The 22,105-nt window shown below is 40.5% G+C and overlaps 2 non-coding genes across 2 annotated transcripts; one reads left to right on the top strand and one right to left on the bottom strand.

Moving 5' to 3' along the window:
- The first annotated feature begins 14,056 nt into the window (after positions 1-14,056).
- TRNAR-CCG (transfer RNA arginine (anticodon CCG)) lies at positions 14,057-14,129 on the top strand. The gene has a single exon. It is a non-coding gene; the product is annotated as a tRNA-Arg (tRNA).
- A 4,476-nt stretch (positions 14,130-18,605) lies between these two features.
- LOC123288492 (U6 spliceosomal RNA) lies at positions 18,606-18,708 on the bottom strand. Its single transcript, XR_006532192.1, has one exon. It is a non-coding gene; the product is annotated as a U6 spliceosomal RNA (small nuclear RNA).
- Positions 18,709-22,105: the final 3,397 nt, after the last annotated feature.

Below are 22,105 nucleotides of genomic sequence, written 5' to 3'. Positions count from 1 at the left end.
ATTTCCTTTAGAATGTAAATGTCTCTTAACAAAAGGCAAGTAAATTCTACTTTTCAGTTGCTTTCCTATCTGCAAAGTAACCAGCCCCAACTAATCCTCATGCCAAAGAGACATATCTTGGGGCGGCCACTTCCAGGCCCCCACACCCCCAAAGCCAGCAATCTTAATCACCAGAATGTATTGCCTTTAGAGAAGTCAACTCCAGAGAGAAGCAAGCCTGAACTTGTAGCTTGTACAGTAAATAACATAAGACTATTGAAAGGAGGGGCCGGCCTGGTGGTGCAGCGGTTAAGTTCACACGTTCTGCTTGGGTGGCCTGGGGTCCCCTGGTTCAAATACCGGGTGAGGACATGGCACCGCTCATCAAGCCATGCTGTGGTAGGCGTCCCACATAGAAAGTAGAGGAAGATGGACACGGATGTTAGCTCAGAGCCAGTCTTCCTCAAAAAGAAAAAAAGACATTAAAAGGACATTACAAATGAAAATGGGGGTAGGGGACAGTGGAGCTGAGAAAGGCGTTTGGGATTTGGGAATGAGGAAAATGAGGTTGCAGTTGCAGAGATGGAAGAAGCTAGTGAAGCTTAAGCATCTCGTCCCTTAAGCATCTCGTCTTTCACTTGCCCCAGCCTTTTCCAAGGCCTAAAATGTATTCACATGGTCTATCTGTATAAAGTTTTCAAAAATAAGAAATTTTAATCGTAATATGTTAATATTACCATTTTTTCCACTCAAACTTCCCTAGCATTTCATTTTCCCTCCTATCCAATAGCATTGGCATAGGATCAGGCATTTGGGGGATCCAGCCGAGAAAATGTTGACTGAGGATGCATTTAGTTTCAGTATAAGGAATATAATATGCACTTCAAGATCTTTTCCATATGTTGCTAAGTCTTTGCTAGCCCCACCAACTTGATATGACATTCAATTATATTTCCACCTCTCATTGTGCCAATTTACTTTCCATACTTGGCCCTCTAAGTGAGTAATGAGGAGAAACAATGTTTGAAATGCTGGAGCCTGAAACATTATAGTTAATATATGAAAAAACTTTAAGGATTTCCCAAATGTAAAAACAATTTGAAAAATGTGCTTGGCATTGCCAACAAGGAGTTTTGAAGCTGAAAGAAACTTTTCTAAACTATATTTTAAAAATCATTCTACTGTTAGATGAAAGGCTGAATTATCTATTTCTTGCTATAGAAAATAATATAAAAAATTATTGTCGTATGACAGGTAATCAAAGATAATGCGGCTAAATAATGTAGGAGAAATATAGAGGTATATCTGTAAGTTAATTTCTAATTATGCTTTTGTAATGTGTGTGGAATTCATCAGCTTTTTAAAGTTTGTAATTTGTGTTGGTGGAAATAACCCACAACCAATCTATAATCTATAAATGAAAATTGGGGTGAGTTTATTCTGAGCCAGATCTGAAGACTAGCTTAGCCTGGGGCCTTCCTTCCCCAAGGAAGGAGGAGCCCAAAGAAGTGGGGGTGTACAGAGTGGTTATATGCTGTCAAAGAGCATGTATCACATATGATTGAAATGTCCCTCTTACAATAGTCGCAAGATCGCTCTGTCAGCACAGCAATTGATGGACACAGCAGGTAGTAGGTCTGTTGTCTGGAGCTGGGTGGTCACAGGGTGGGAGCAGCAATCAATCCCTAGCCTAGGGACAGATGCTTATCCTTGAGGAAATGCCAATGTGGCGGAAGTTGCATATTTATCTTCAGGCCATTTGTTCTTGTCTTTGGGACACAGTAAGTGCTTAAAGCAGATATACAATGCATGCTCAACAGCCATGTTAGGCTCTTTTGGAAAAAGAAGGTCAGGGCAAATTAGGATTATACCAAATGGCTTCCTCATATACTCCAATATATCCTATTACTTGCCATTTGTTTTGATTTATTTTCTCATTCTAAATGAATATTGACTTTCATATCTAATTTTGTATTCACACTCTCGTATTGCTTTCTTAAAGACGACTCCCAATACTGTATAAATTTTAGGCCCCATAAAACATGGATCTTTCCCTGCCACTGAATTAATAAAAGAATCACACTTGTTTCTCTCCAGTGGATGCCATGGTTATGTTCCTTGAATTGGATGAATTACTGAAAAAAAACAAAAGTAATTTTCTCTTGGGTCCAATACCCACTTTCCCACACAGGGTCTAGCCTTTCTTTCACCACTTGATCTTTTTCTTTTCTCCAAGACATCCCTCTAAGAATTTTCTCTAGAGTTAAGAAAAAACACAGATATTTTATTTCATGTGTTGAATGGTATGTTTGAGTACATGGTGACTGACATTTTTTGAGATGAGAACTTAAAATACTTAAAGGAAATTGTAGAATCTTCATTGTATTTAAAATACATAAGCCTCACCCAAGTTTCATGCCTAAGGGTTCAGGGGTCACATTCCTTTCTTTCACTGTCTTGTCTAGAGGCAATTCCCTTCCATCCACACCCGGGTTTAAGACGCCAGGCAGAAAAGAGATTGCTAATCAGGTTTCTCACAAATCAGAGGTGACAAATAGAAATGGCAAGCAATAGGATATATTGGAGTATATGAGGAAGCCATTTGTTGTAAACCTAATTCGGCCTGACTTTGTTTTTTCCAAAAGGGCCTGATGTGGCCTTTGAGTATGCATTGTATATCTGCTTTAAACATTTATTATGGCAAGAACAAATGCCTTTAAGATAAAAGTGCAACTTCTCCCACATTGGCATTTCCTTAAGGATAAGCATCTCTTCCTAGGCTAGGAACTGATTGCTGCGCTCACCTTTGACCACCCAGCTCACCTGTGACCACCCAGCTCAAGACAGCAGACCTACCTGCTGTGTCCATCAATTGCTGTGCCAACAGAGCAGTCTCGTGACTATTGTAAAAGGGACATTTCAATCATAGGTGAAACATCCTCTTTGGGGGTATATAACCACTCTGTACACCCCACTTCTTTAGTGCCCTTTCTTCCTTTGGGAAGAAAGGCCCTGGGCCATGGTCCTCACATTTTAGCTCAGAATAAACTCACCCAAATTTTCATTTATAGATTGGTTATGGATTATTTTCATCAACAGAGGCAAAGAGGACAGAGCAGCCTGTCTCTTGTCCTGTGTTTCAATGTCCGAAAGAACTATCTTGCAAAACAAAGACTACAGGCCAGGTATATATGGGCCTGGTCTCTGGGTGGGGCCTCCATCTGACCTCTGGTTGGGGCAGACATCTGGTCTTAGTTCCTGATAGGCTTTTATTTTACTGGATATGCATCAGAGACGAGAGCAACGCCCTATCCCCTGATCTTTCAGTGGTCATCGATGATGGGTATCAGCATAGACTCTCTGTCCGGGCATCATCACATTCCTGCAGAACTCAAAAGAACAAAGTTATCATTTTATCATAGCTGGGAGAGGCCATAAAATCTACAGAGCCTAGAAATCCCCCAGAGACAGACCCTTACTTATCTAAGCAAACTAAAGCAAAGATTCAAAGGAGCTATTGAGTTAATCAGAAGTCATTCAAAGTTACAATACGGTTTCTTTTCTACAATATGGCTTCCCTAATGTCACCCTTGTGTTGAGCTGGTATCAACAAGAGCTTTGCTTTCTGACAGACTCTTGTCAAGAGTCATTTGAGGCAAAGGTGACTTTGGGGGAAAAAAAAAAAGACACCCCTTCCTTGTACTAGGTGCTGCTTGGTAAGTTAGTACCATTTAAACAAACCCCTCCTTGGGCTAGATACTGCTTAGCAAGATAAGCACATATAATATGCAGATTCAAATCTCAGCATTCTTGACTTGCTGGAGAAGAAAATTCCCAAAGCCGAGGTACTCCAAACTTGAAATAACTTCTCCACTTTGACAATTCTGTAACTGGTAGTGGCTCAACACAAGGTTGAAATAAGGGAAGCCAGATCGTAGAAAAGAAACCATATTGTAACTCTGAATGACCTCTGATTAACTAACCCAGACATGCTCTGTAATTTTATGGCCACTCCCAGCTGCTGTAAATTGATAACTTTGTTCTTTTGAGTTCCATAGGAATGTAATGACCCCTAGGCAGAGAGTCTAATCTGACAGCCATCATCAATGACAACTGAAAGATCAGGGTATAGGGCGTTGCTCTGATCTCTGATGCATATCCAGTAAAACAAGACTATCAGGAACTAAGACCAGATGTCTGCCCCCACTGGAGATCAGGCGGATGCCTCCACCCAGAGACTAGATGCCTCCCCCACCTGGAGACCAGCCGCCTATGTAACTGGCCTGTAGTCTTTGTTCTCTAAGATGGTCCTTTTGGATGTTAGTTGGCCATCTTCCCCTTTGCTAGCAAGCTGTAATAAATCCCTTTCTCTCCTACCACCTTGCTTCTTGACTATTGGCATGTCTTGCAGCAGGCAGATGACCCCCCTTTGGCAGTAACATAACCTCAACCCAGGGAGAAAGTAAGGGTTTTTTTGGTGAGGAAGATTGGCCCTGAGCTAACATTGGTTGCTAATCTCCCTCTTTTTACTTGAGGAAGACTGTTGCTGAACTAACATCTGTGCCAATTCCCCTCCACTTTGTATGTGGGATGCCATCTCAGCATTACTTGATGAGTGGCACGTAGATCTGTACCCAGGATCCAAACCCATGAACTCTGGGCCACTGAAGTGGAGCATGTAAACTTAACCACTATGCCACCGAGCCAGCCCCAGAAAGTAAGTTTGAAATGATTTGTTTTCAGGGACCATGTGCTGCTCCTAATTATCTCCAATTCATTCACTCAGCAGTTTTGGAGTGCCTCACTGACTGTGAGTCAGCAGTTTTGGAGAGTCTCACTGACCGTGAGTCGGCAGTTTTGGAGAGTCTCACTGAAGACCAGCTTGTTGGAGTGGTCTCCAGCATCTTTCAGCATCTCACACAGAATCTGAAACATACTCAGGATACAGCAACAATTTCCAGAAATCCTTGAGCAGCTGGTGAAAGAAAAGCAGCATGGTGACCTAAAATGAGGGCAGGCTTTGGAATAACATATGTACACTTCCAATGCCACTTAAACTGTTTTGCAGTTTAAAAAAAAAAAAAAAAATCTAAGTTTCCCAATTCATTTTTATTTTTTTATTTATTTTATTTAGTTAATTTACTTTTTTGAGGAAGATTAGCCCTGAACTCACTACTGCCAATCCTCCTCTTTTTGCTGAGGAAGCCTGGCCCTGAGCTAACATCCATGCCCATCTTCCTCTACTTGCTATGTGGGACACCTACCACAACAGGGTGTGCCAAGCAGTGCCATGTCCCCACCCAGGATCCCAACCGGCAAACCCCAGGCCACCAAAATGGAACGTGGGCACTTAATGGCTGCACCACCAGGCCGGCCCCTCCTGATTCATTTTAAGAAGCTAGTGTAACCTTGACTCCAAAACTTTCCAAAGCTGAATGAAAAAGAAACCAAAGACCAATCTCATTCAAGTGTACTATTGCAAAAATTATTAATAAAATATTGGCGTGTTAAATTAAACACCGTATTGACCGAAACAAATTATTTTTCCAGGAGCATAAGAATGATTTATCATCAGAAAGAAAATCTATCATTAAGATGAATTAACAGCTTGAAGGAGAAAATGAAATGATCTCAGTAGATGTCAAAAGGAATTTGGAAAAATTCAAAATCCAGTATAGATTTTAAATTTATATGCTAGTAGAATTGTCACATCTATGCACCCCAAGGAACTCAAGGGTGGGTTTGGAAGCATTTAACTGTTTTTCCAAATTGTTCTTTTTCCTTTCGTTATGTTAAGGAGAAGCAATCACCAATCCCCCAGAACCAACCAAGCCTCACCACAGGAGCTGCACCTATAACCCTGGCCTTATTTTTAATGCTAGGATCTCTCCAGGAGGAGCTTAGGCCTTATTACCATAACCTACAGTGTGTGTGGAAGCATGTTTTCTAACTGAGCCTGTGCAAGTGAATGCCTACCTCTCCCTTTCGAATATCCATCCCCCACCTGAAATAAAATGTCCCTGCTTCCCTTTGTTCAGGGATGCCATGACTTTCGGAAATGACTCTGCATGCTCTCCTGTTTGCCACAAACATATCTTACTTTGTGAAAGAATTACTTCTGGTGGAGAATCTATTAACTCGCCAGGAGGCAAGCCCACTTTGGTTCAGTAACAGAATCATGGAGTAATACACATTTAACTGGCTGGATAACGCTATCCTCTCCATTCTCTCTGTAAATATGCTGAAAGATACCCATAGCACCTGAATGCTTATGCATTCACACCCAAATCCTGTTCCCAAGAATTTAATTGTATACATACCAAAAGCTTATCATGTTTGTTCCAAAACCTGCATTTTAGTTGTACTTGTTGCAAATTACACAATTTAGTTATTTGTCAGGTAAACTGATAAACATAAGTACCCCTCAAAAAAGAATAGCTTTTTGCCAAGTAAAATTTTGAAATGACTTTATAAAAGCAAATTGATGAAAAAATAGATGCTTTCAAACTAGGTGCAGGAGATATAACTGGAAAAGATACAAGGAATATGAAAGCATCTAAAAGGATGCTGCATTCTAACTAGAGAATGTGTAAACCTCACAACATCTTAAAACAGTGGGAGCTGGTATGCTTTAGGGAAGAAACACACAATAGACCAATGCACAAGGGGAAAGCTGTCTCAGAAAGATCAACATCTCTGAGGTAATGCATCCCATGAAAGACCAAAGACTGGACTCAAGAACTCTGCTTCAAAAAGTTTAGTCTTGTCTCCTCTTGAAGGTAATTATCAACCTTCCAATCTTGGCCACTAAATGGTCATGTAAAACTCTTTCCATCTTAGTTCTTTAGTCTGGCTCAAATTTTCTGAATTTGTTTACCAGAAAAGATGTTAATAAAATCTCTGACTCTAGCCAAATCTTCATCTTGCAATTTCTACTTAAAAGGTTTTGTTTCTACTGTTTGGCTTCGTTTGATCAAACACCCTGTAGAGAGTAGAGTGCGTTGGCATCTCCTGAAACAAGAGGTACCTAGCTCACAGAAACAAAAGTCATATTTTCTCATATCTTCCACCCTCAAATAATCCTTAGTAATGATCCTTATGCGGAGCTGCTGGACAGAGTTTAAAGTGATTAAATTAAAATGATTTCCCTACTTAGAATCGTTCTGGGTAGCGGCTGCCCCGTGGCCAAGTGGTTAAGTTTGTGCGCTCCGCTTCCGCGGCCCAGGGTTTCCCCGGTTGGAATCCTGGGCACGGACACGGCACCGCTCATCTGGCCATGCTGGGGCGGTGTCCCACGTGCCACAACTGGAGGGACTCATAACTAAAAATGCACAACTGGGGCCGGCCGGCGGCACAGTGGTTAAGTTCGCACGTTCTGCTTCTCGGTGGCCCGGGGTTCACCGGTTCAGATCCTGGGTGGGGACATGGCCCCACTTGGCACGCCATGCTGTGGTAGGCGTCCCACATATAAAAAAGTAGAGGAAGATGGGCACGGATGTTAGCTCAGGGCCAGGCCTCCTCAGCAAAAAGAGGAGGACTGGCAATATTTAGCTCAGGGCTAATCTTCCTCAAATAAATAAATAAAAATAAAATAAAAATGCACAACTATGTACTGGAGGGCTTTGGGGAGAAAAAGGAAAAATAAAATCTTTTTTTAAAAAAAAAGAATTGTTCATGACTGACAAACATTAATGTACAATTGAAATTTCACAAGATCGTAACCTATCAATAACTCAATAAAAAAAAAAAAGAATTGTTTTGGGCAAAAAATCCACTGTTCCTGTTGCCAGCCCGTGTTGAGAAAGTGAATTCTCTGGAGCGCTGAGCCCGGGGCACCTCCGCAATGCTAATGTCCCACGCCAGCACACACGTTCACAGTCGCTACACCACCCAACAACTGTTGCTTGCTTGTGAATTCATCAACCAAAGAATGATCAGAATAATCCTTAAAATGTCTCCAATTTTTGAAGAAATTAAAATTTGAGGATGTGAAGGACAGAGAAAAAGTAAAAGAGAGTAAGGAAGGCACAGGCTAGGGAAAGAAGGTTGGCAGCTAGGCATAACCTCTCCCCTTCCGAGGACGGATGGAAATGACAGAAAAGACATGTATTCAGAAGAATGTAAACATAACTGCCCTTGAAAAGGAAAGAGGTTTTAGATAAAACGGGCCAAAAGGTAAAAGATCAGAATGAAAGAGTTAGGAGAGAAATCGCTATTCTATCTGTAGGGGATGTGAGGTAAGGATGCTCTTTCTCTCTGAGTATAGGCAGGGCACCTCTCACCTAAGGGTTTTATAACCTTTTTCAGGAGAGAAGGATGAGGGGAAAGTCAGAGTGACCTTCCTGCTTCTACTGCTTTCTCCAACTCCTTCAGCTTAAAGAATTCAATATGCCAAGGTGCCATATTTTGGGGTAGCATGTCCTGAACCCCATCAGTAGCTTAACCTTGATTCTAAAAGCTGTAAAGATTGCATTAAAATGCAGCAATTATTATTTTTTTTTTTTGAGGAAGATTAGCCCTGAGCTAACTGCTGCTGCCAATCCTCCTCTTTTTGCTGAGGAAGACTGGCCCTGAGCTCACATCCATGCCCATCTTCCTCCACTTTATATGTGGGACGTCTACCACAGCATGGCTTTTGCCATCGCACCAGGGATCCCAACTGGCCAACCCCGGGCCGCCGAAGCAGAACATGCGCACGTAACCCCTCGCCACGGGGCTGGCCCCGAAAATGCAGCAATTATTAATAAAATACAATATCACCATGAACAAATAAGGGAGGAAGTGTAAAAATCTAAAAGGATTCTTACTCAGATTAAAAAAATCTTGAAGTTCTCACTCCTTTTAAGTAAATGGAAACTGGAATCTATACAAGACACATTGTATGTTTATTTAATGAAAGAAATATACAAGGAATTTCCCCTCTCCTTTTTAAAAAAATTGGTGGTGATTCAGTTAAAGCAAAATATTTGAGGTTATATCATTATTTTTAGTTCTCCATTTTTACTCACTCTTAAAAAAACCAATCAATAAAATACCTAGGAATAAATTTAACCAAGGAGATGAAAGACCTATACACTGAAAGCTATAAGACATTGATAAAAGAAAACGAAGAAGACACAGAAAAATGGAAAGATATGCCATGCTCATGGATTGGAAGAATTAATATTGTTAAAATGTCCATACTGGGCCAGCCCAGTGGCACAGCAATTAAATGTGCACATTCCGCTTCGGTGGCCTGGGGTTCACCGGTGTAGACATGGCACCACTTGGCAAGCCATGCTGTGGTAGGCATCTCACACAAAGTAGAGGAGGATGGTCACAGATGTTAGCTCAGGGCCAGTCTTCGTCAGCAGAAAAAGAGGAGGATTGGCGGCAGATATTAGCTCAGGGCTAATCTTCCTAAAAAAAAAAAAAAGTCCATACTACCCAAAGCAATCTACAGAGTCAATGCAATTCCTATCAAAATTCCAATGGCATTTTTCACAGAAAAAAAGAAACCAAACAACCCTAAAATTTGTATGGAAGCACAAAAGATCCTGAATAGCCAAAGAAATCCTGAGAAAGAAGAACAAAGCTAGAGGCATCACACTTCCTGATTTCAAACTATATTACAAAGCTATAGTAACCAAAACAGTATGGTACTGGCATGAAAATAGGCACAATGGAACAGAAAGAGGGACCAGAAATAAACCCACACATATATGGTCAATTAATTTACAACAGAGGAGCCAAAACTATATAATGGGTAAAGGATAGCTCTTGAATAAATGGTATTGGGAAAACAGGACAGGCACATGCAAAAGAATGAAACTGGACCACTATCTTACACCATACACAAAAATTAACTCTAAATGGATTAAAGATTTGAACGTAAGACCTGAAGCCATAAAACTCCTTGAAGAAAACATAGCGGGTAAGCTCCTAGACATCACTCTTGGCAATAACGTTTTGGATTTGACAGAAAAAGCAAAGGCAACAAAGCAGAAATAAACAAGTGGGACAAACTGAAAAGCTCCTGCTTAGCAAAGGAAACCATCAACAAAGTGAAAAGGCAACTTACAGAAAGGGAGAAAATATTGGCATATCGTATATCTGATAAGGGGTTAATATCCAAAATATATAAAGAACTTATACAACTTGACAGAAAAAGAAAACAGTCCAATTAAAAAACAGGCAGAGGCTCTGAACAGACATTTTTCCAAAGAAGACATATAAATAGTCAACACATTCATGAAAAGGTGCTCATCATCAGGAAAAGAAAAAAAGGGCTCAACATCACTAATCATCAAGGAAATGCAAATCAAAATCACAATGAGATATTACCTCGCACCTATTAAAATAACTATTATCAAAAAGACAAAAAATAGGCGTTGGTGAGGATGTGGAGAAAAGGGAACGCTTGTGCATTGTTGGTGGGAATGTAAATTGGTGCAGCCACAATGGAAACATTATGTAGATTCTTCAAAAAATTAAAAATATAACTATCATATGATCTAGTAATTCCATTCCTAGGTATTTGTCTGAAGAAAATGAAATCACTATCTTGACAAGATATTTGCACCTCCATGTTTACTGCAGCATTATTCACAATAGCCAAGGTACAGAAACAAGCTAAGTGTCCATTGATGGATGAATGGATAAAGAATATGTGGTGTATATATTCAACGGAGTATCATTCAGCCATAAAAAGAAGGAAATCCTGCCATTTATGACAACACAGATGAATCTTGAGGGCTAAGTGAAATAAGTCAGACAGAGAAAGACAAATATTATATGATCTCACCTGTATGTGGAACCTAAAAAGAAAACAAAAAAAACCCAAACTCATACATACTGAGAACAAATTGGTAGTTGCCAGAGGTCGGGGAGTGGGGGAGTCAAAATGGGTGAAGGTTGTCAAAAGGTACAAACTTCCAGTTTATAAGATAACTAAGTCCTGAGGATGTAATATACAGCATGGTAACCAAAGAGAAAAAATAATCAAAAGCTAACCCCATCAGATTGGAGAAGATTGCTTCTATGTTTCTATTATATCCTAAAACTAAAAAGCAAACATTTTCTTAATGAAATCAAGATCATCCATGTGAATCCAAAGCAAACATCATATTTAACAAATAATCTATAGTCAGTCTAGTCTTATCGAGTACAAGAACAATGAAGGGGAGAAAGAAATTAAAAGTACAAAATTGGGTTAGGGGACACCAGTTTTTATTTGCAAATGATGTGGATGTCAAGATCAAAATCCAAGAGAAGCCATTAAAGAGTTCAGACTTCAAAAGTTTAATGTTACCTCCTCTGGAGTGTAACCACCTATGTCCAAGGAGTGCTACTTAACTGTCATGCAAAATTTATTCCCAGCCTTAGCCCACCCACAAATTTCTGAATTTGTTTGCTAGAGTGTATTAAGATTCCGTCCTGTATTTTCACTCTTTGGCAAAGGATTATTAATAAAATCATGAATTCTAGCATGTTCTTTGTCTGTAAACTATATGTCAAAGTGGTTTCGTTTCCGCAATTTGGTCCGTGACAGAACTGGAAGCAGCAGGTCTGTAGTTTGTTAAACTTTATCAGCCCTTCTCCTCTCCCCACCCCTTCAAAGAAACGCTCCTGGATTTGAAACCTAGGTTTCCGTGGAAAGCAGCATTCCCTGGCATGCCTAAGGACTGAGGGGCATGTCAGGGTCAACAACGATGCAGAAACTTTTGCAGCCATGTGATTTATCAGATTGAGATGAGATAGAGAGATAGCTATAGATGTAAATATTATTACGTAGAATTGCTTTCCTTTTTTTCTTTCTTTTTATTTCCTTTTCTCCTCTCTGAAGTGTAAATTCTAAGATGAATCCTGAAGTTACTTTTAAGGTAGTGCAAATGTGTTGATTTCTATATATATGAATGGGGGAAGGGCTATCTGTTAAGCTGTCAAAGGAGGGGAGGGGTAGAGGAGAGAGAGAGAAAGAGACAAAGAAGCTAGGGTCCAATTGATTTAGAGAGAATGTGTGAAGATTCTTTTCTGTGAGGTTTGGGGTGCAAAGTGGGTGCAACCATTACCTAGGTCCCTGAAAACAGAAGATGCATTTACTCTTCTCCATTAAACCAGCCCTACCCAGGGCTCGAGGGGCTTTCCCTAATCATGACTAGCAGTTTGGGAAGCCCATCCACCAAAACATTGCCTCACGCAAAGAATTCATAAAATGTTCTTGATGAGCAAATTAGTTCAGTCGGCAGAGCACTGGACTGAAGGTTTAAAGTTTGGTGGTTGGATCTTGTGTTTAGTTGAAATTATTTTCCGTGGCCCTATTTTAAAAGAAATTTGATGAAAGATCTCCACCCTTTGCATAAATAAATCTTTAAGAGTGACAATACATGGTGAACAGGAATTGTAAATCTTTCATGTTTTACCCAGGGGATATAAAGGAGTTCAGGACATGTTACCCCAAAATATGGCATCTTGGCATATTGAATATTTTAAGCTGATGGAATTTGGAAAACAGCAGAAGCAGGAAGATCACTCTGACTTCCCTGGCACCCTTCTCCCTTGAAACAGGTCATAAAACCCTCAAGGGAGTAGTACCCACCCTATACCCAGAGACAAGGAGCGTCCTCATCTCAGAAGACAAAGGGACACCAAGAAGAATCCTAACAAACAGGCCTTGCTAAGCTTCTCCAGTTTACTACACTTATACTTTTTGACATATCATATTTTTCCATGACTGTCCACTCTTCATCAAACTCAACATAAAAATACTCAGGTTTAACTGTTTCTTAGGGTCTTCATTTTCCTGTGAAGGTTCCCACGTCACATAAAACTTGTATTAAATAAATTTGTATGATTTTCTCCTGTTCATCTGTCCTTGTCATTTTAATTTTCAGAAACAGCCAGAGATCCAAAGAGGGTCCAGGAAAACTTTTTCCTCCCTTAAAATTAGGATTATTTTTGTCCCTTTTTGTGCTCTGCAACAGTTTGTGCAATCCTGTATTGGAAGGACAGGGAAGCACACTGTGTTGCTACTCCAAATCTTGTGCTCATTCTGGGACATGCTCCACTCCACCCCATGGTCTCTCGATCATCAATGACCCCTAAATTCTAGCCCTGAGCTAGACGTCAAAGTCTGCAGTAGGCACTCCAAAAACGTTAACTGAAGGATTCCTAGACAATTTGAATTTTGAGTTAACCCCCAGAAGATACTATAAGAAGAAAATAGTGGAAAAAAATGGGAAAAGTTGCTGAGAAAGACTTTTTGTGGGACAGTGCAGGACGGCGGCGGGGAGAAGTTTTGCTTTGATTTGGTTTCTTTCAAATAACTCCTCATGTTCAAGGAACCAAAACCACTGAGTTAGCAGATGAGTGTTAACTGCTGTACTTCTAGGCATGTGTTTTGCAGCTTTCGTGTTCCACCCATATATTCGGTGTCCACGAGGTTCTTTCAGAACACCCTATTCCTCTGTGGATTAACCCACAAATAAACCAATGGACATCTTCTTGTCAAGAATAAGTCAAACTTGAGAAGTCTCCAAGTCCAGCATGGAGTCACCAAGTTCAACAACGGCATCCAGTCGCTCTAATCTTTTTAAACCTACAGTATATATGAATTGAAAAACCTACTTTTTTCCAGGTTTAAGCCAACCTTGCACTTCCAGCAGAACCTTTTACAAAGCTTCTAGGCCGTCTCTGCCCTTCCACCAGCCCCGCCACCATTCCTTTCAGACTCCCACCCTCCCTGTGTACCATCTGTCTGCGCTCGCTCTCTCCTCTTTGCTCTTTTCCGTGCGCGTTGCAGCCTCAGCTCCCTATTTAGTCTTCCGCCCTATCCCTTTGATTAAATACCTCTCAAGGTAATTAATCAAAGACTTCGACAGGGTTCACATTGATGAACCATCTAACAGCTCCTAAATTCTATGTATTAGTTTTTGCAAATTTTAGAGGGTGTTGTAAATGGTTTGTAACTGTTGGTGAATTTTAATCTCAAACAGGAAACTATAAAGTTGGATCTTTAGAACTAGCGAGAGGAAAGCCCCTCTCCCCAACTTCTCTGCATACCCTTTGGAGGTTACGTGACAAGAGCTTCCCAACAACTGGCCGCGTGGCCTAATGGATAAGGCGTCTGATTCCGGATCAGAAGATTGAGGGTTCGAGTCCCTTCGTGGTCGTGGTTTTTTTCTTACTAGTCTGATTACCGCCAGCTTGGATAAAGTCCGGAAGATGCTTAAAATTTGATTTGCAGCGTTTTCCTTGTTGCTGTGCTCTGGTTACCACCTCACACATAAAGGTAAAACTCTTATTTAACAAGTATACATGGAATGCCTGCTGTGTGACAAGTGCTTTACAAAAGAAGGAGGTGGAAATAGCACGTGTCTTCAAAGAGCTTACTTTCTACTGGACCCGACGGATGAAATCAAGCAAACACAGAAACAAAATGATGAAGATTTGTCTCAAGACTTGTGAAAGAAATAAGCAATGGGCTGAGATCAAGAATAAGGGGTGGGGGTTTCTTTAGGCAGAGTATTCCTGACAGAAGAAATAACAGTGCTAACTCGCTGAGAACCTGAAGGCACTTTTTGATCTTCTCCAGATTTTCCTTAGTACCATAAATGTAACTGCCACTACATCCCAAATAGTGATCTCAGAGAGAAGCATAAAAGGCAGAAGCCACCAAAGGCTTTTATCCCGAACTGAACTGTCCTCTGGAGCAACTTCTATTAAAGTAGTCACGATAGGTTGGGTTTTAGCAAGAGAGTAAATGCGATAAATGGATCTCAAGAGTAGGCAGGTTCCTCAAAAAATTAAAAATAGAACTACCATATCATCCAGCAGTTCCATTTCTGAGTATATGTCCAAAAGAAGTGAAAGCAGGGTCTCAAACAGGTATTTGCACACCTATGGTCACAGAAGCATTACTCACAATAGCCAAGAAGTAGAAGAAACCCGAACATCCTTGGATGGATAAATGGATAAACAAAATGTATGTGTGTGTATAAATACAATGGAATATTATTCAGTCTTAAAAAGGAAAGAAATCCTGTCACATGCTACAACATGGATAAACCTTGAAGGACATTATGCTAAGTGAAATAAGCCAGTCACAAAAAGACAAATACTATATAATTCCACTTATACAAAGTATCTAAAGTAGTCCAATTCCTAGAAACAGAGAGTAGCATGGTGGTTACCAGACTGTGGGGGAGGGGGAAATGGGGAGTTTGATGAGTATAGTGTTTCAATTTTGCAAAACAAAGAGAGTTCTGGAGATCTGTTCCACAACTATATGAATATACTTAACAACTGAACAGTACACTCAAAAATAGTTAAGATGGCAAGTTTGATGGGTTTTCTGCCCACAATTAAAAGTATACAGGGACAGGCTGGCAGGCAGCGGCGTAGAGGTTAAATTCCTGTGCTCAGCCTCTGCACCCGGGTTGGTAGGTTCGATCCCTGGGTACAGAAATGGCACTGCTAGCCAGGCTATGCTGTGGCAGCATCCCACATAAAATCGAGGAAGATTGGCACAGATAGCTCAGCGCCAATCTTCCTCACACACAAAAAAAGCATCAATAGGGGCCGGCCCGGTGGCACAGCAGCTAAGTCCGAAGCTACCACTTCCTGGCAGCCTGGGGTTCACCAGTTTGGATCCCGGGTGTGGACATGGCACTGCTTGGCAAGCCATGCTGTGGTAGGCGTCCCACATAGAAAAGAGAGGGAGATGGGCATGGATGTTAGCTCAGGGCCAGGCTTCCTCAGCAAAAAGAGGAGGACTGGCAGTAGTTAGCTCAGGGCTAATCTTCCTCAAAAAAAAAAAAAAAAGCATAAATATTCATCTTTTAAAACAATCAGTTGGCCTTAAATGTATGGGTTTATTTCTAGACTCTCAATTTTATTACATTGGTTTATATGTCTATCCTTCCCCAGTACCATACTGCTTTGGTTACTATAGCTTTATACTAAGTTGTTTGTTTGTTTGTTTGTTTTCAGATTGGCACCTGAGCTAACAACTGTTGCCAATCTTCATTTTTTTTTAATTGCTTTTTCGCCCCAAATCCCCTCAGTACATAGTTGTATATTTTAATTGTGGGTCCTTCTATTTGTGGCATGTGGGATACTGCCTCAACATGGCCTGATGAGCGGCGCCATGTCTGTGCCCAGGATCCAAACTGGCGAAACCCTGGGCCGCCAAAGCGGAGCAAGCGAACTTAACCACTCAGCCACGTGGCCAGCCCCTCGATATGAATTTGAGGAGTGGCTTCCCTGCAAAGGCTGTAGGAATTTTCGTAGGAATTATATTGTATCTGTAGATCACTTTGGGTAGTATTAACATCTTAGCATTTAATTAACAACTTAGTATTAAGACTTCCTATTTAGGAACATGGGATATCTTTCCATTTATTTGGATCGTATTTATTTATTTATTAATTCATTTATTTTTGAGGACGATTAGCTCTGAGCTAACTGCTGCCAATCCTTCTCTTTTTGCTGAGGAAGGCTGGCCCTGAGCTAACATCCATGCCCCTCTTTCTCTACTTTCTATGTGGGACGCCTACCACAGCATGGCATGCCATAGCGGTACCATGTCCGCACCCGGCCAGCCCAGGCCGCCAAGCAGAACATGAACACTTAACAGCTGCGCCACCAGGCCGGCCCCTGGGTCCTCTTTAATATCTTGCAGCAATGTTTTATAGATTTCAGTGTACAAGTCTTTCACTTCCTTGGTTAAATTCACTCCCAGGTATTTTATTCTTTTAGATGCTATTATAATTGGAATTGTTTTCTTAATTTTCTTTTCGGATTCTTCATTGCTGGTGTATAGAAACACAAATGAGTTTTGTGTGTTGATCTTACTATACTCTGCAACTTTGCTGAGTTTCTTCATTAGCTCTAGTAGTTTTCTTGTGGATTCTTTGGGATTTTCTATATGTAGGACCGTGTCATCTGTGAACAGAGACAGCATTACTTCTTCCTTTCTAACTTAGATAACTTTTATTGATTTTTCTTGTCTAATTGTTCTGGCTAGAACATCCAGCACAATGTTGAACAGCAGTGGTGAAACAGGCATCTTTGTCTCATTCCTGATCTTAGAAGGAAAGTTTTTAGGTTTTCAACATTGAGGATGATGTCAGCTGTGGGTTTTTCATAAATGCTCTTTAACATGTTGAAGGAGGGCATGATTTTTTTTTTTTTTTTGAGGAAGATTAGCCCTGAGCTAACATCTGCTGCCAATCCTCCTCTTTTTGCTGAGGAAGACTGGCCCTGAGCTAACATCCGTGCCCATCTTCCTCTACTTTCTATATGGGACGCCTACCACAGCATGGCTTGCCAAGCAGTGCTACACCCAGGATCCAAACCGCTGAACCCCGGGCTGCCGAAGCGGGACATGCAAACTTAACCATGGCACCACTGGGCCAGCCCCGGGCATGATGTTTTAAGTGGTGAAGCACAGTCTATTTCTCACCTCATTGTCCATGAAAGGGGGGGAATATCTATAATAAAAATGGATAAAATGGGGGTAAAATTGGGAGTACTGTGGGGCCAGCTTGGTGGCATAGTGGTTAAGTTTGGCTGCTCTGCTTTGGTGGCCTGGGGTTTGCGGGCTTGGATCTCCAGCACAGACCTACACAGTGCTCATTAAACCATGCTGTGGGGGCCGGCTCCGTGGCCGAATGGTTAAGTTCGCGTGCTCCGCTGAGGCGGCCTAGGGTTCGGATCCTGGGCTCGGACATGGCACTGCTTGGCAGGCCACGTTGAGGTGGCGTCCAACATCCCACAACTAGTAGGACCTGCAACTAAAAATATACAACTATGTACCGGGGGCGGGGGGGGGGGGGGGGGTATGGGAAGATAAAGCAGAAAAGAAAAAAGAAAAAAGAAAAAAAGATTGGCAACAGTAGTTAGCTCAGGTGCCAATCTTTCAAAAAAAAAAAACCACGCTGTGGTGGCATCCCACGTACAAAATAGAGGAAGATTGGCACAGATGTTAGCTCAGGGACAATCTTCCTCACCAACAAAAAAGAGTATTGTGTGTTAATTCAATAAAATGTCACCTTTTCACATCAAACTTATAAAAAAGTTGAAGGACGCTAGAATAGATGAGTTAAATGAATTCTCTACTAAAGAATACTGGCCTAATGATGTTTCAGAGAGAAATCAGATTTGGAGACTTGCTCTACAGCTTTCCTAGGAGACTTCTGCTGGTGGACCACACGCATCTCATTCACATCCAATCATCAACAGAGATATCAGACCTGTGTTGTAGTGGTTATGGTTTGGTCACCCATCTTCTGAACCTACTTGCTATGCTGGGTATTCTGCATTTTTTAAAAAGTGTCTTCATTTTTTTTCAGCTGGAGCCATCGGTAATTTAGCTGAATTTTACCTTCACTTTTTTTTTAAACTTTTTATTAAGATTATAATAGTTTACAACCTTGTGAAATTTCAGTTGTACATTATTGTTAGTCATGTGCCCTCCCCCTACCTTCACTTTTTAAATCTTAGACATGCTTTACACTGAAGAGTACTGGTTTAGGTCAGTTTTAGGTCAGTTATATGAACTCAAATTGCTAGGATGAGATTTACCATTCTAAGGATAGCTTAGTCAAACCCAAATTTATTACTTGATTTTTAAATTTTTTTCTTTTAGAACTATGGAATGCTTCACAAATTTGCGTGTCATCCTTGCACAGGGCCACACTAATTTCTGTATCATTCCAACTTTAGTGTATGTACTGCCGAAGTGAGCACTATTCTTCATTATTTTACTCACACTTAAAAGGTCAAAAAAGTCAGGTACTCACTTTCTATTACCCTCCAGTTTTTAGCTAGTACATATCCATGTGACCATGGCTAAGTCCATCAGACTCACTTACAAGCAAGTTGCTATTGTGTAAAGACCTAAGGAAAGGTACAGAATCCATCTCCTGGGAATTGAACGTTGGTGGTGAGAACGAAGTAACAACCTTCAGAGAGAACTATGACTATTTCTTTTGCAATCTATGGGTTGTCCTAAAGCCTGGTCTATCTGCTTTCTTTCTAGATTTTGATTCTGCCAAGAGGTCTATTCTTCCTAAAGGATGAGAAAGAAGTGAGATAGAGGTAAGGGTGACCGCACTATCAGCAGGTGACACTGGTTCTTAAATGCAAACGGAAAATGCATGGGATAAACGCTTTCACTTCCCTGTAAGGAAAGGAAAAAAATGCACACCGTGCAATGAGTCTTCCACAATATTAGATATACTTATTTTTATTCTTAGTTCTGATATTTAAAATGTTTTTCTTTTGATACCTTAGAGCTTAATGATTAATAATAACAAAGGTGTAGTCTCAGACCAAACACTTTATATTCAATTAAAACATATAAAATCCCATTTAAAATAGCTGGTTGCAAAATAGTCTCAGATTATACAGAACAAAAGTCACTCAAAACAAGGGTTATTTGGTGGAAAAGTAAGCCCCTAGCTTTCTGTGTTTTGGGGGTCTTCTCATCAAAAAGAGAGATGATTGCTACTACTGTCAATATTTGGCTTTCCAATATCCACACACAATATTGTGTTTTTTTTGAGGAAGATTAGCCCTGAGCTAACACCTGCAGCCAATCCTCCTCTTTTTGCTGAGGAAGACTGGCCCTGAGCTAACATCCGTGCCCATCTTCCTCCACTTTATATGTGGGGTGCCTACCACAACATGACTTGCCAAGTGGTGCCATGTCCTCACCTAGGATCCGAACCAGTGAGCCCCAGGCCACCAAAGTGGGACGTGTGCACCCAACTGCTGCACCACCAGGCCAGCCCCCGACACAAACTATTTTAAATAAAATATTATATGTAATTATATTTTGCTGCCTACACAACCTTGGGCCTACAATTAGACTGTGAGCTTCTTTGGGGCAGGAAAATTTCATTTGCAATCAGTTTGTATTGTATGAAATTGTAATTAAGCTGGGTAGGGGTCAGATTCCAAATAAGCAGGTTAGAATAAGTTTCCAAAGATTCAGAATAAATAGGTTGCTAAGGGGACAACACTCTCCCAATGTGCTGGCTTTGTGGAGGTGAGGTGAGGGATAATCAGGTGCAGGAAGTGACAGTGAAAATCAAAGCTAAATAGGAATATTGTGATGCTAATGTAATTCCAGAAAGCACCAAGATGCAAGGGGTAGAGGAAAGAGAATTAATAAAACCAAGAGAGCAGCCAAAATTCAAGACTACAGAGTTAGATGCAGTGCTTGCATATCCACATTTATTGGTACTCTTTTTCAGGTAGTATGCTTAGCGCTGATAATTGGAAGACGAATAAAGATACAGTTCCTCCTTCGAGGTGACTGACCTAGAGAGGAAGAGAGCCAAACAGACAACAGCACAGTGCGGGGCAACTGAAATTATGATAGTAGTACCCACAGGGGAGTATGTTAATAATTGACTAACAACAACCATACAATTAACAACCATCACTGAGGCACGCTTTAACATTTCACAATTATTACAAATCTTGACATCTATACAGACATAACGGTTCTACGTTTCAGGTGAATAAAACAAGTAATATTATCCCTTTACACTTGTTTCAAGATGAACTGAGACACATTAAAAGTTTTAAGAGTTTATTTGAGCAAAAATCGATTTGAATAGGGCAGCACCAAACCTGAAGGGGTAAGCAGTGCTCCGCCAACAGGAGCACAGGGAGCGACCTTCACGGAGAAAAGGCAAAAGCAAAGCAACGAAAGCATCGATTGGCTATAGTTTAAAGCCTAGCTGGCTGTGATTGGTTGTCCTTAGCTTTCGATTTCATAACCTTGAGGCACTTACAGGCTTAGATTCTGGTTTGCTTATGTAGGCTGCTGCGTGAGGTGGCACCTACCTGCTATGTAAGTGGCTGTAGAGCCACCTCAGTCGAATGGCCTCCCCGTTTAATTTAACACACTACACTGTTTTCAAAGAAATATGTCACTTTTAATAAAGAAAGTACAGTTTAGTCTTATTTGCAACTTTAGCTTAATTTAATTAACAAACATTCTTTGCTTAGCTCCCTGGGTTGGAAATACTCCATATTTAGTTCACTGTTTTCCAAAAGGGATATTACTGGCATTTTGAATGGAACAATTCTTTCTTTATACTCTACTACAATATACTGTCCTCCATTTTATATAATATATAGCACAATATAGTATATTATACTATAATTTCTGTCTCTACTATATACTATAATGTATAGTATATAATATACTATACTGTTTATAATAATATACTACAGTGTTTATAATTTATGGACCCCACCCATAAAATATAAGTGGCACGCCCCAGTCATTGTGACAATCAAAAATGTTCCCAAATATATTTCCAAATGTGGATTGAAGGTAGCAATGCCTTGGCTTGAGAACCACTGCATATTAGCACAGATAAAGAATTAGCACAAAGTTTATTCACTGTTTGACTATATAAAGTATTTTAAGTTTCAAGTGATTTGCTCCATAGTTTTCTTTTAATTAAAAGTTGATTCTGTGGGTTGGCCTGGTGGTGTAGTGGCTAAGTTCAGCGTGCTTCACTTTGGCAGCCCTGGTTCGCGGGTTCAGATCCCAGGCGTGGACTTACACCATTCATCAAGCCATGCTACGGCAGTGACCCACATACAAAATACAGGAGCATGGGCACAGATGTTAGCCCAGGGCCAATCTTTCAAAGTTGATTCCTTTTTTTGAAAGGAGATTCATTCTTTTAAAAGAAGCATTTATTAGTTTGTTTCCACAGTAGTAAGTGAAGAAAGGCCATTTCACAAATAACACTGTATCATAGTTTTATACAGAACAGAATAATTACATTAACAATGTACTTTAAGTACATGTACTTAAAGAATTGATGTTACCTTTTTTTTTTAATTTAAGAGCATAACTTAAAAATAGTCCCATTTGGTCAGGGCTATGGTCCTCCAGTACTACAAAATGTGGGAGGGAACAGTGCTCTCCCAGACATCAACTCATGGGTTACATATATACCTTCAGAAGATCAGAGACTCCTACTGTAGTCACCCCACTAATATTTCTAAATGTGTTTAAAATATTTTTATTTTCCCTTTATGCCACTTCTTGAAAGCAAATTTTTTTTTAATTTAATTTTTTTTTTTGAGGAAGATTAGCCCTGAGCTAACCACT

This window comes from Equus asinus, chromosome 8 (assembly GCF_041296235.1).
Source record: "Equus asinus isolate D_3611 breed Donkey chromosome 8, EquAss-T2T_v2, whole genome shotgun sequence".
NCBI classification, from domain to species: Eukaryota; Metazoa; Chordata; class Mammalia; order Perissodactyla; family Equidae; genus Equus; species Equus asinus.
The sequence above is the reverse complement of the archived record's forward strand: the minus strand, read 5'-3'. Positions and strand labels throughout refer to the sequence as shown.